We start from the raw sequence: 15,401 nt of genomic DNA, 5'->3' as shown, positions 1-15,401 counted from the left end.
CAGAACGTTGCGAATGGGTTTCCTATTAAAAGCCATAAAACACTAGCCTGTCTACCCTCGCAGCGTGGAGGGGGCTCCTCGAGCCACTGGATATTCAAGGGCCATTGAGCAGCGACTCGTAAATTACGACTGTGAACTCATTTCTGTTCCTCCGTTTACAGCTCCATGTGTGACGAAACTAAGAAAATGCCTCAGACTAAACGTATGTAGATTTTGCCTTAAAAACGTAATCTGCACAAAAACGGGGTTTCCAGTTCAAAGTTGACCCCCACCGACCACGCACAGAGTGGGCGCGGAAAGTGGGGATCGAATGTCGTCCCATTAGATTTCCACCTCCGAGGCAAACGAATTGGAATTATTGTACTTTCAACATTGCAGCACAGTCAGTAATCGTAATAATCTAATATATAAGAAACTATCAGACTCGATTGCGGTAATGAAACCAACCTTTACCTAGGTTTCAGCCCAAATAATTCAGCCGTCTTCTTTCATTAAGAACGATGGGTGCATTATGCAACATTCGTTGTGAAAGGGCCGATATATTCTAATAGTGTAAGTCGGGGCAGTGTGTCCGAACTTACATAAATCCGTGCGTAGTTTGTTACCTTTTAGTCATAACATGGTGCAGAGGCTTTATGTGTAAGATATTCAACCTTTCTTTAAGTCATTTGTTTTAAGATATAACTGCGTTGGTCTTTTATCTTTGGCAGTCATGGTCTCAGTCAGAGATGCGCGATGTTCCTCGCCATATTGATCTGCAAAGCGTCATCTAGTCCTACTCAGTTTCACGTGAGCTCCCGAGGCCCACCGCACGGCGTCCATGCAGACGAGGCGCACGCCAGGGCTTGGTGTTGACATAGTACTTACGTACCGCATTTTTAAAATATGACTGCGCATATTCAGGCTGTTTTAGCGTTATTTCTAGACCGTGCCCTCTTAGACAAACTATAGCTTCAGGTACATCTTCTGGAGAAGGCTCAATTATGCAGGCTGAAACCTAGGTAAAGGTTGGTTTCACTACCGCAATCGAGGCTGATAGTTTCTTATACAGCGTGTTACAAAAAGGTACGGCCAAACTTTCAGGAAACATTCCTCACACACAAATAAGGCAAAGATGTTACGTGGACATGTGTCCGGAAACGCTTAATTTCCATGTTAGAGCTCATTTTAGTTTCGTCAGTATGTACTGTACTTCCTCGATTCACCGCCAGTTGGCACAACTGAAGGAAGGTAATGGTGACTTCGGTGCTTGTGTTGACGTGCGACTCATTGCCTTACAGTATTAGCATCAAGCACATCAGTACGTAGCATCAACAGGTTAGTGTTCATCACGAACGTGGTTTTGCAGTCAGTCCAATGTTTACAAATGCTGAGTTGGCAGATGCCCATTTGATGTATGGATTAGCACGGGGCAATAGCCGTGGCGCGGTACGTTTGTATCGAGACAGATTTCCAGAACGAAGGTGTCCGGACAGGAAGACGTTCGAAGCAATTGATCGGCGTCTTAGGGAATACAGAACATTCCAGCCTATGACTCGCGACTGGGAAAGATCTAGAACGACGAGGACACCTGCAATGGACGAGGCAATTCTTCGTGCAGTTGACGATAACCCTAATGTCAGCTTCAGAGAAGTTGCTGCTGTACAAGGTGACGTTGACCACGTCACTGTATGGAGAGTGCTACGGGAGAACCAGTTGTTTCCGTTCCATGTACAGCGTGTGCAGGCACTGTCAGCAGCTCATTGGCCTCCACGGGTACACTTCCGCTAATGGTTCATCCAACAATGTGTCAGTCCTCATTTCAAAAAATGGTGCAAATGGCTCTGAGCACTGCGGGACTTAACAGCTATGGTCATCAGTCCCCTAGAACTTTCAACTACTTAAACTTAACAAACCTAAGGACATCACACAACACCCAGTCATCACGAGGCAGAGAAAATCCCTGACCCCGCCGGGAATCGAACCTGGGAACCCGGGCGTGGTCCTCATTTCAGTGCAAATGTTCTTACGGATGAGGCTTCATTCCAACGTGATCAAATTGTAAATTTTCACAATCAACATGTGTAGGCTGACGAGAATCCGCACGCAATTGTGTAATCATGTCATCAACACAGATTTTCTGTGAACGTTTGGGCATGCATTTTTGGTGATGTCTTGATTGGGCCCCATGTTCTTCCACCTGCGCTCAATGGAGCACGTTATCATGATTTCATACGGAATACTCTACCTGTGCTGCTAGAACATGTGCCTTTACAAGTACTACACAACATGTGGTTCATGCACGATGGAGCTCCTGCACATTTCAGTCGAAGTGTTCGTGCCCTTCTTAACACCAGATTCGGTGACCGATGGATTGGTAGAGGCGGACCAATTCCTTGGCCTCGACGCTCTCCTGACCTAAACCCTCTTGACTTTCATTTATGGGGGCATTTGAAAGCTCTTGTCTACGCAACCCCGGTACCAAATGTAGAGACTCTTCGTGCTCGTATTGTGGACGGCTGTGATACAATACGCCATTCTCCAGAGCTGCATCAGCGCATCAGGGATTCCATGCGACGGAGGGTGGATGCATGTATCCTCGCTAACGGAGGATATTTTGAACATTTCCTGTAACAAAGTGTTTCAAGTCACTCTGGTACGTTATGTTGCTGTGTGTTTCCATTCTATGATTAATGTGATTTGAAGAGAAGTAATAAAATGAGCTCTAACATGGAAAGTAAGCGTTTCCGGACACATGTCTACATGTCATATTTTCGTTCTTTGTGTGTGAGGAATGTTTCCTGAAAGTCTGACTGTACCTTTTTGTAACATCCTGTAAATTAAATTGGAATTATGCCTTCAGTTAAAATGAACACCCTGTATGGATGCCATCTGCAGCAAGGATGTTCGGTAGTATGTTGAAGACCCTGTCTTGCACGTTAGCACGCTAGTGAGAAGCGGTGTCATTATCATTGCTATCGACCACTGACATCTCATTTTTTATCCTCCTTATCGCCATACTTACGACATGGGGACGCCATTTTAGATGTAATTTAAAGCATCGACCACTGAATGGAACAGTACACTCTCAGCATATTGTTGAGACATCGGAGGAGAAGGTTCGAGTTTAAGCGTCAGACTGGCACCAGAGCAGACAGTCGCTTCGCTGAGAGCAGGCTGCAGTTCCGACAAGCCGGCCCTTGAGTCAGGTGGGACGGCTGGGGAGGACGATTACGGCTAATGCGGCCGACAAGAAGCGCGCGGCGGGCCCGGCGTCGTTAAAAGCCATTCGTCTTCCGAGAAATTAGTCTGGAAACGGCGCGGGCCCCGCTAAGCCCTGCGAGAGCTGGCTGGCTGATTGATTAGAGGAGGATGCGGACGCGCGTCTGCCAGCTACGGAGCCAACCGTCCCCGACAGAGAATCCGCAGGGAGGCGCGCATTAATACCGCCGCAGAATGAAGGCCAGAGGTACTCTTCCGCATCTACATACACTCCATGGCGGGGGGCACGTCGTACCAATAGTGTAGATTCTATGTCCTGTTCCGTTTGCCTGTTGAGGGTAGGAGAAATGAATATTTACATTCATCTATACGCTTCATAATCTATTCACGAGGGCTATTCGGTAGGTGAAGTCCGATTGGGCGCGAAATGTAAATCATAGTGAAAATCCGATAAAGCTTAGCATATGTGTGTTGGTCAGTGTCTCTAGTATGCCCGTCGATCGAGTCACGTCGATCTTCGCAGCCCTGAGCGCAAAGTAAGCATGTAAAGATGCATAGAATATACCGGGTGATCATAAAATCAGTATAAATTTGAAAACTTAATAAACCAGGGAATAATGTAGATAGTGAGATAAAAATTGACACACATGCTCAGAATGACATAGGGTTTTATTAGAATAAAAAAAAACAAAGTTCACAAAATGTCCGACAGATGGCGCTGGACAGCAAAACGTCAGTGACTGCGCATGACAATCGTGTATAAAAGCAGCTGTAATGAGAGAGAGAGAATTAGATGCGCTAGCAGTCACAGCATGTTGACGTTACCTGAAAAGGCGCTTTTAGTGAAGCTATATTATCAGAATGGGGAATGTGCTAGTTCAGCGTTAAGATCCTATCGCCATAGAAGGGAGATTCGAATGGGTAAAGGTCCGTTGACAAATGCAGCTGTGACGAGAATGATTTCGAAGTTCGAAGCCACGGGTTGTTTAGACGATAGACCCCGTAGTGGCCGACTGAGCACAAGGCGTAATGCTGCTGAGACAGTTCAGGAAGAAATGGAGACTGTAGCGGGTTCGTCTATGCAAGGGGAAGTCAACGCTCGTGCAGTAGCACGTCGCACCGGCATTCCATACACTACTGTTTGGTTGGAACTTAGGCGTACCCTCCGATGTTATCCGTACAAAATCCATCGGCATCATGAACTGTTACCTGGAGATTTAGTGAAGCGGAGGGCATTTGCGGTGTGGGCGTTTCTAAAGATGGCGGAAGATGACGATTGGTTGAGTAACGTGTTGTGGACCGACGAAGCTCATTTCACGCTCCGAGGGCCTGTCAACGCCCACAACTGCAGAATTTGGGCTACCGAAAATCCTAGAACTGTTGTGGAAACTCCATTTCACGACGAGAAAGTCAAGGTATGGGTTGGATTTACCACATCTGCCGTTATCGGGCCTTTTATCTTCGAGGAAATGCGTGATTCTCGTTTTGTAACTGCTACCGTGATGGGTGGGAGATATGTTACAGAATCGCATCATCCGCAGCCTGGCTTATAAACACCTGCTGGAACGTACGATGTTTATGCAGGATGGCGCTCCACCATATATTGCTAGACGCGTGAAAGATCTCTTGCGCGCGTCGTTTCGTGATGATCATGTGCTCAGCCGCCACTTTCGTCATGCTTGGCCTCCCAGGTCCCCAGACCTCAGTCCGTGCGATTATTGGCTTTGGCGTTACCTGAAGTCGAAAGTGTATCGTGATCGACCGACAACTCTAGGGATGCTGAAAGACAACATCCGACGCCAATGCCTCACCATAACTCCGGACATGCTTTACGGTGCTGTTCACAACATTATTCCTCGACTACAGCTATTGTTGAGGAATGATGGTGGACATGTTGAGCATTTCCTGTAAAGAACATCATCTTCGCTTTGTCTTACTTTGTTATGCTAATTATTGCTATTCTGATCAGATGAAGCGCCATCTGTAGGCCATTTTTTGAACTTTTGCATTTTTTTATTCCAAGCATGTGTGTCAATTGGTACCTCTCTATCTACATTATTCCGTGATTTATTCAGTTTTCAAATTTATACTGACTTTTTGTTCACCCAGTAGTATCTCCTGCCAAGTATGGGTGCCTCGTTAGAGATTTCGCCTAATATAACGCAATCTACATAACATAACTGATACGGGTTTCCTTCTTCATGAAAATTCTCGGCCGCACTCGACAGGTCCAATGAAGACGTCCTGCAGCGATTTGGGTGGGGAGTGTTTGATCATTCACATTACAGACCGTAATTGACTGCCCTGTGTTTCATACCTGCTCACATTAAGCTCTGGCTATGAGGACAACATTTTGGTATAGACAACAAGCTGTAGAATAGTATAGAGAATTGACGGAAGGCAGAGGCGGCTGCCTTATATGATTAGGTTGCTGGAAAGCTGCTACAGTGCTATGACAAATGTATGAGCCTGATCGGCGACTATGTAGACAAGTATCTCGAAGGTTTAGCTAATTGTTGAAAATAAAACATTTTTGATTTTCACAGTGGTTTCCATTTTGCGGCAGATAGTACTTTACTTCCCGAATAGGCCTCGCACGTCTACACCTACATTACACACATAATCCGCAAGTTGCAGTACGGTTCGTGTCAGATAGTACGTTGTGCCACAACTAGGCACTTCCCTTCCTCTCCCACTCGCAAATAGAGCGACGTATAAACGACCTTCTATATGCCTCTGTACGAATACTAATTTCTGTTCGTGGTCCTTACGCGAAACGTAAGTTGATGGAAGTAGCATTCTGTCAGCTTCAAATGCTTGTTCCAAAAATAGCCTTCCCCGTAAAGAATGGCGCCTTTCCCCCCGCAATTCCCATTTATATTACCAAAGAACCTCGGCGCGTTGCTCGAACCTACCAGTAACAAATCTAGCATCCCGCCTCTGAATTGCTTGGTGGGGGTCCAAAACACTCGAGCAGTACTCAAGAATAGATCGCACTACTGTCCTACGTGCGGTCTTCTTCCCAGATGACCACACTTTCCTAGAATTCTCTCAATAAACCCTAGTCTACCATTCGCCTTCCCTAAAACAGTCCGCACATCCTCGTTCCATTTCATATCAGTTTGCAACGTTATGCCTAGTTATTTAAACGACGCCCCTGTGTCAATCGGAAGACTACTTAAGCTGTGTCAGAGCATTACTGATTTGATTTTCCTACTCATCCCCATTAACTTATATTTTGCTATATTTACATCCATCTACCATTAATCACACCAAGTAGAGATTTTGTCTAATGCATCTTGTATTCTTCTACCGTCACTCAACTTCGACACCTTCCCGTAAATCACAGCACCATCAGCAAACAGCCGTAGACTGCAGAACAACCATTCCTCCGGATCATTTGTGTATATCATTTGTAACATCCATCCTTTCACAATGCCCTGTTGATGCGCTTTCACTGATCAACATTCGGTGAGGAGGACGAAGAACCTGTTGCTATTACTTAAGAAGTCTTCGAGCCACTCCCGTATCTGGGAGCCTACTCCGTATACTCGTACCTTATTTTGCAGTCTGCAGCGTGGCATCGCGTCAAACGTTTTGCGGAAATCTAGAACTATGGAATCTGCCTGTTGCTCTTTGTCCATAGGACTCAAAATATCATGTGACAAAAAGTCGAGCCCAATTTCACACGCGCGATGCTTTCTTAAAGTGTAAATTTGTGAACAGAAGCTATACCGTCCCATGGAAGTTCATGACAGCCGAACTAAGGATATGTTCTAGAAACTCTATTTTCTTATTCTCATGGTGCCTACGTGATGTGAAGTGTGGTTGCATCATAGCTGCCTCACAATCTTCTCAGAATAGAGTTTCTCTAATTTTCCTATCATTGTTGCACGAGAACTACCTCGCCTTTGTTCCACAGATTAGCGCTTAAGTTCCCCGGGTTTCGTGTGTGCTGCACCGACCTGTTACAGTACTAATAGTATGGCTCTGAACTAGTCCTGTGTCTGGTTTCGTGGCCATTTGATTACGACCCCAACAGCTCTGTAGACTGGGTCGTAGTAGTGTCATACACTGAAGTGCCCAAGAAACTGGTACACCCGAGTAATATCGTGTAGGGCTCCCGCGAGTACGCAGAAATGTCGCAACGCGACGAGGCATGGACATGACTAATGCCTGTAGTAGTGCTGCAGGGAACCGACAAAATCAATCCTGCAGGGCTGTCCATAAATCGATGAGAGTACGACGGGATGGAAGTCTCTTCTGAACAGCGTGTTACAAGTCAGCCAAGATATGCTCAAAATGTTCATGTGTGGAGAGTATGGTGGCCAGCGGGAGTGGTTAAACTGAGAAGGGTGTTCCTGGTCTCACTCTGTAACAATTCACGACGCGGGGGGGGGGGGGGGGAGGAGGAGGTTGTTGCATTGTTCTGATGGAGTTGCCCAAATCCGTCGGAATGCACAATGGATATGAATGGATGCAGGTGATCAGAGAAGATGCTTACATACGTGTCACCTGTCCTGTCAGAGCTGTATCTAGGCATATCAGGGGTCCCATATCACTCCAGCTGCACACGCCACACCCTGTTACAGAACCTCCACTAGCTTGAACAGTCCCCTATTGACATGCCGGCTGCATGGATTCATGAGGCTGTCCCCATACCTGCAAACGTCCATCCGCTCGATACTATTTGAAACGAGACTCGTCCGACCAGGCAACATGTTTCCAGTCTTCAACATTCCAACGTCGGTGTTGACAGTCCCAGGAGAGGCGTAAAGATTAGTGTCGTGCAGTGAGCCCTCGGGTCCGAAAGCCCATATCGATGATGTTTCGTTGAGTGGTTTACCCGATGACACTTGTTGATGGCCCAGCAGTGAAATCTGATGCAATTTGCATAAGGGTTGCACTTCTGTCACATTGAACGAGTCTCTTCAGTCGTCGTCGGTCCCGTTCTTGCAGGATCTCTGTCCGACCCCAGCATTATCTGCGATTTTTAGATTTTTTACCGTATTCCTGATATTCACAGAATACTCGTGAAATGGTCGTACTGGAAAGTCATCACTTCATCGCTACCTCGGAGATGCTGGGTCCCATCGTTCGTGCGCTAACTATAACACCACGTTCAAACTCACTTAAATCTTGATAACCTGTCATTACATCAGCAGTAAACGATGTAACAACTGCGCCAGACACTTGTTGTCTCATGTAGGCTTTGCCAACCACAGCGCCGTATTCTGCCCGTTTACATATCTCTGTATTTGAATACGCATACCTATACAAATTTCTTTGCACTCCAGTGTATATGCGATTTTCTTTGCACATGCAATGCTTTTGCCCAGTATGCTATAACATTTACATTAAGATGAATATCAATTATTTGTAATACGTAGCGGTATGTTATAAGACGTACAATTTTGGTAGAAGAAGGTTGTAGGGTGGCACTTTACTAACGTGGCGTGGCGTCACCTAGCTGAGAAAAACGTCCTCCCTTGCTATTGGCCAAGCAAGGCTCCACTACGTTGCTGTAATTGACTGAAACATTAGAGGCAGGTTCTCCGTTGCGTCTGAAGAAACTTGGAGGTCGTGGCTGGCAGCGACTGTCTAGTAGTAGTTCCAGATTTTGTAAAATGGTATTAACTGTTTATTAAAGAGAATATGAGGGCGGCAGACAAAGGAAACATTCCAATGGTGACGGCAAGAGTCAGTTGTTATAAAAAATCATATTACTAAACTTGTCGTAACCGGACGCAAATGTGACGGCGAAAATCGCCTCCGCCCAGAAAAAGCTTTCACTATTTCCTTTCGAGCTTAAAAAGAAGCTCTTGGAAACAGTAATAGTCCCCATGCTAGAGTGTGGTGATAACATTCTTCAAGGAATTTCGCATGAAAAAATACACAGACCGGAACTGGCGATAAATGTTTGTGTACAATAAATTTGTGCCGTAAGCTTTTTCGGTCACATTTCACCGGTGCACGAACAATTATTACGGCTGCTTGCCAACAAGCCTAAAGATTATGTTTACTCTATCGTCTTCTCAGTCTCAACTCTCCCTCTTATTCGTCGTCAACTCTTGCATAACTGTCTTAATAGCATAGCAGAAATGCTCATTTTCAATGAAGTAAAATTGACCTTGTGCCATCACATAAGACTGCAGTGTTCTCTAAATCGTTTTCTGTATCATGAACCTGACTTTGGAACAATCTTCCTCAAAATTTTACAGAAATTAAATACCTTCCATTCCACAGCTAATGGTCCACTTTCTATCGCATTAGCCATTACTACCATATACTAGTCTGCGACTCACACTCGAATGAGGCCACATACTTCGTTTTCTTCTACTGGAACTATACATTTTTTCTGCGCTCGCCTACCCCCCCCCCCCCACCCCCCCTTTCCCACAGATTTTCCCTCCTCGCCTCGGGCCGCTATAAACGATAAAAAATTACTTTTGAATGTCAGGAAATTTGCCGTATCGTCCGTTATTACTTAGTGACCGCATGTGTCCAATCAAGGTCGTTCAATCGGCCGTGTGCAACGCGTCTGCTATGCTAGTACACCGCTAATGTAATATGGAGACGTCTTCATTTTGCTACAAGATGTCTGATTATGTCCTTCTGAATCCTTACGCTCCATGGACATAACAAATGACTCTGCTTTATAAGCACTCTGTGCAAAATATTAGTCATCCCACTTTCCCCTCCTCCGGGAGATACCACACTAATACGATGTAACACAGCCTCTAGCGTTGATTATGGCCTCAGTTCGGTGAGGGAGAGAATCCACAAAAATTTCCTCACATATGTCGTATCCAACTGCAGACGCTCATTGATGATTGCATACCGTAGAGCTAACAAATTGCGATGATGTTCATTGCTACGTTTCACCCGTTGCTCCACATAGTACTGCAAAATTTTATGGGATTTGGTCCGGGTCATTAAGAAGGAATGACAGAGTGGCTAACGAAAATATTGTCCAAATTCAGGATTTGTTTTCTTGTACTGGAATGTAGCGAACACTTGGGGTTCGCTGCAATGAGTCAAGCATACATTGACGTTTTTATTGGTATTTTTTATTGAAAAGTTTTAATATCTTCATTGTGTAATCGGGATTTTCCCGAGGCAGCTCTGAAACGAGGTAGATCGAAAGTTGTCGCTATAACTCCTGTTGTGGTTATCTGAAACATGAAATTAACGTATCACCCCGATCCTTACAGATGCAATTTTAGTTCACCGTACGTATTTACAAAAAGAAGGCGCAATTACAGAAATTAAAAAAATGGTCATTTTTGGACTCCTCTTTTTTGGCCGAAAAAAATACTATCAACATAAAAAAATCGGTTAAGGTGAACTGAAAAATATTCAATTTTTATCAAGGGAGACTAAAAATCATTAAAATGAGATGAAAATTGTAACGTGGGCGACGACAACCATGCCGAACAACATAGTTTTGAGAAAAAGTCGTTTGAATTTTGAAAAGGTTTTATCATAAAAAAAGGGACAAAGCTTGAAACTTACGGGATGTCATCAATTCCTGGTCCGTAGTAACTGTTGCCCGGCTAATGTATGGCCGCATTCTGCTACTTTGACCTGATAAGTCTTCATTTTCTTCCTCAAAGCCCTTGTTGTCGCTGAGCGCTTCGCCACTGGCTTATCTGTCTTCACAGAAACGTCGCATTTCATCGCCGATTTTGCTTTGAAGGCCATTTTCTACTTGTATTAATGTAATATAGCTTACGGTGAACAGACATACGGTCAAATTTGAAGCAATGATAACGATTCCTCTTCGGCTGGATCTATTTTTGGAGCTTATCTCCAAAAGAGACTACTTAACTTTCGTTCACATATTGAGTAAAACCACCCAAACAACACTCTAGCAAATCAGGTTTAGTCAAATTGGTATTAATAGGGGTTATGGCATCGATAACGACTTGTGCCAATGGCGTTTTCTATTTATAAGTTTCTAATTCTCCGTTTTCTTCGACTTCAAACGCTCACAGAATCGTTACTTTTTGAAGCGAGTGCGTAATATTTTGGGGAATAATTCTTCAATGTATATACATTCGAGTTAAGTAATAAAAAAGTTCTTTGACCATCATCTTGTCGTATTTTAAGAAGGCCAGTACATGTGCAATAGGCTGCCCGATGTATCGTCAAAACGGGAATGTCTTCTGAACATTGGTCTTGCCAACTTGGGAGTTTCCATAGCACACTCATCATGAAGAAGCAGAAGGAAAGGCAACACTTTTCGCTGAGAATGCTTCAACATTCACGTTCATATCGACGGTAACTTGACCGATACGGCCTAAGCTATAGTACGGTAAACATCTTCAGAACATTGCAGAACAACTTCCGTCCTGAACTAAACACTTCATACAGTGCCGGTTAAACGCCTCGTTTGGCCGACGGAGCATCCCGCTCCCCAAATCATTTGAAATGTGTCATCAGCCACGCTACACGCCTGCAGTCAGCCGGTGTCCAGCATCCGTGTTATTTGTTTATTGAAGACTTGCAACTCCATGACCTTCGTCAGCAATGACATTTCGCGAGACACTCGTCTCCAAATCATTTCATGCAGTTTCCACCGCAAAACCACCATTCTCTGACAGAACGAAGTCTTGTCGGGGTTTTAGAAGGCAGTTTCTGGCAAGGTGTGACGATCGTGTCCAGACCCTGCTTGATAAGATGTTTTCACGACCACTGTCGTTACGCCGTGTTCTGACAAGAGGAAGGTCACAAACGCTGCCATCTAATTCGGCTTTTATTTGGCAGGTTGTTTCTGTACAGCCTAAAAATAAATAACTCTTTTGACTCAATAACCCCTCGTTTTTGGAAAAATCAGCCTAAATGTTCGTAACACGCAATTGACTAAACTGACCGGATCGACAGCTTATTAAAAACTAATCATTTTTTATCATTACACATCGGGATCCTCAACTGTAGCGTCGCTGGCGCAGCGATCATAGTATCCGGCGGCAAAGCAACGCACTTATGAACGATTTCCAAGTGGATTCGTTTTCTGTAATTTCTAAATATTCTCAAGATATCTTCTAAAAATTTCATTTATGAATTTCCCAGATTTTGAGCAACTGACAAGCATTTTTAACGAACTAGTTAAATTATTGACGTGTACCCCGACGATCAAATTTCTCATACTCCCTTATAAGCACATAGAAACGTAAGGCAACAGTTTCCAGACGCTCTGGACTATTTTGCAGTGAACGAATACGTAACGTCGAATGGTCGCTTTCGCAACAGTCTCGTACGGATCTCTTGTATACATTGAGGCTACGAGTTTTAAAACATTTCTAGTGAAAGTCGTTTGAAAAGTTTATTTGCCTGCCTTATTATTGTTCTTTATTGATTTACTTATCTTATTAACTCTCCTGTTCACAAAAATTTCGAAAGGGAAAAAAATACAAATTAAGAAAAAGTAAACGTATTTGACAATCGAGCACAGGTTCTGTGCTCTCCAGCCCGATGCCTGGTTACTACACTGTCGGAGGTTTCGTTGAACAGCGTTTACCTTGTGAGCACGAAGTGTCAATCAACACAGATCTTTTCCTTGATTTCTAGGAAAATATGCGATTGTGGTCCTTCTATGTGAAGATGAAAAATGGTCAGCTTTCTGCTATCAGTTGATTGCCTGACGCGAATTTTAAGGGCGATTTTCTCAAAAACGAAGATGTTGAGCCAAAATACGTTAGTCTTTATTTTTAAATTGTGCACAAGCGACCTGTCAAATAAGAATAGAACCTGTTGACAGTGTCTGAGGCTTTCCACTTGTGAGATACGTAGAGGTATAGTAATCCTTGTAGACACGTTGGTCAGCCCTCGTTGATATTACAAGAAATTCTCGGTCTGGCCATTGATAAATCCAAATACAATGGTTCCTCTCTGCCATACAGTCACCTCTGCAAGTCAGCTCACCTTACGGCTGTGGTTCAGTGCACCTGTCTATCACACATATATCGCTTCACTTGCCTGGCAGCAGCTGCAGGCTACAGCAGTCCTAAGACACCGTGGTGCTCAATTGAAGGTGGGGCTAACATTTTGTCTGGTCACGCTATTAGTGTCCAGTAGCCCCATTTTGAGATGTTCTTTTCAAAAAGAAATTTCTAGCTGTTCTAAATAACACGTGTAATGTAAGAAATCTTGAAAAAGCTTACCCGACAGCAGATGTTTAGGTAGGGAAGGTGAGGGTGTGAGATGGTTGCTAAGACTATGTTATCCTCGCCGTCCCGGGGATATATGCTCACTGTTGCGTGCAATATTCTCCGGTCGAACTCAACGATGGTCGCTCAAGTTTGCGGAGTCCGGGTGATGGCGGAGTTAGCCCGCCACAATTTCAGCGTGCACACCTTCCCTAAGCTCGTATACTGCTGGCACTGATCGAGCCCTAATAGGGGATGGGACTAACTTAATGCGCCGGGGAACGCTGGCTGCGCTTGTATATTAGGCACTTTATAATATCATGTAACTCTGTTCCTTGCACTAGCGGAGACATGTCTAACTAGAAACCAACGCTTGGCAGAATCGAGAGTTATTTTCATTTTCGAAAACTTCTTGGATTATTGCTGTAGTAAGAAGTGTAAAACTTGAAATGATGAAGAAAAGATCACCCGGAGATGTACGTAAACATCAGTTTTTCCATGTGTGTGTAAATGAGTCCAGAGAATAAATTTTAAAGTTTAAAGGGATGCTAGGTTACAGAATATCATATACAGAGTCAATGGTATCGGAAAAAACTAGACCACATATTCTGTGTTAAGCTACAATGCAGTCTGGGATTATTATGATTACTACAATTATTTTTATTGTAATTATGATTCACATTTAGTTTTCCCAAAACTTCACTAAATAATTAAAATTATAGCGTCTTTGCCGTGTAATCACAAATAGTTTTCCAATGGCCAGTCTGTTTTAATTTTGTCAGGTCGTACTATATATATATATATATATATATACATATATATATATATATATATATATATATAATACGTGGTCATTCAACAGTTCGTATTCCAGTGAAAAACCCTTTTGTCACTCTCTTGAAGGTGCTATTTGGTGGTACTCTACCGGTATGCTGTCTGCATTACAATATTTTGGCTTTAGTTTTTCTACAATAACTGGTTCTTTATAAAAGTACAGAATTAGCCATTATCTTATATTCTTCTTATATTATTGTGGCTATCCGTTAAGGGTCAAATATTTTCCGAAAGAGTTTGCTTTTAGATATCCATATTTCGTTTTCATATTTTCTTTGATGGTTAAAACCGCTGTAATCAGTCATTTATGATTCCGATATATGAAGTTCTACGAATTAACCGTGATAAAGGCACAAGGACATTAATGTTTTGATGTGTATGAGCTATGTCATTATAGAAATTAGGATACCGCCTTCATTTGATCACGTAATAAACCGTCATAAATGAGAAGTATTTGGCGTGTGACGTCAACGAAGTCTTATCTCAGTTCGTCCAGATCTATAAGAAACTGTAAATAACTACTTCGGTATGTTTTGATACCATATACATAGTAAGAAGTCTATCTGTAAAATGCGTACACAGCATTTATAATATGATGTGCAGCAATGCTTTCAGGCAGCTGAGAACATAACTAATGATTGTCAACATTAACCCAAGCTTCCGAATAGCGCCAAAACGCAGCCGACTGACATTTTCGGGCAGTTATAGTTCGCCTTACTCTTTTAACTTGACGTAAATAATTAAGACAACCTACAGTCTGCAAAAATCACTTCGTGTTTAGGCCGCAAGTGGCCAATCGGGACCATCCGACCGCCGTGTCATCCTCAGGTACGGATGCGGATAGGCGGGGCGTGTGGTGAGCACACCGCTCTCCCGCTGGCTATGATGGTTTTCTTTGACCGGAGGCGCTACTATTCGTTCAAGTAGCTCCACAGTTGGCATCACAAGGCTGAGTGCACCTCGAAAAATGGCAACAGCTCTTGGTGGCCCGGATGGTCACCTATCCAAGAGGCGGCCACGTCCGACAGCGCTTAACTTCGGTGATCTCACGGGAACCGGTGGATCCACTGCGGAAAGGCCGTTGCCTCAGAGTCTGTAAGGTGAACAACAATTTCTTAACCCTAGGACTCACTCTGCTAAAATTTCCCTAGTACTCCATCTGGGGTCATACATAACCCCAATCAATATATAATTGACTGTGTGTACTAATCATTC

Source organism: Schistocerca nitens, chromosome 9 (assembly GCF_023898315.1).
Source record: "Schistocerca nitens isolate TAMUIC-IGC-003100 chromosome 9, iqSchNite1.1, whole genome shotgun sequence".
NCBI classification, from domain to species: Eukaryota; Metazoa; Arthropoda; class Insecta; order Orthoptera; family Acrididae; genus Schistocerca; species Schistocerca nitens.
This window is presented reverse-complemented; position numbering follows the sequence as displayed.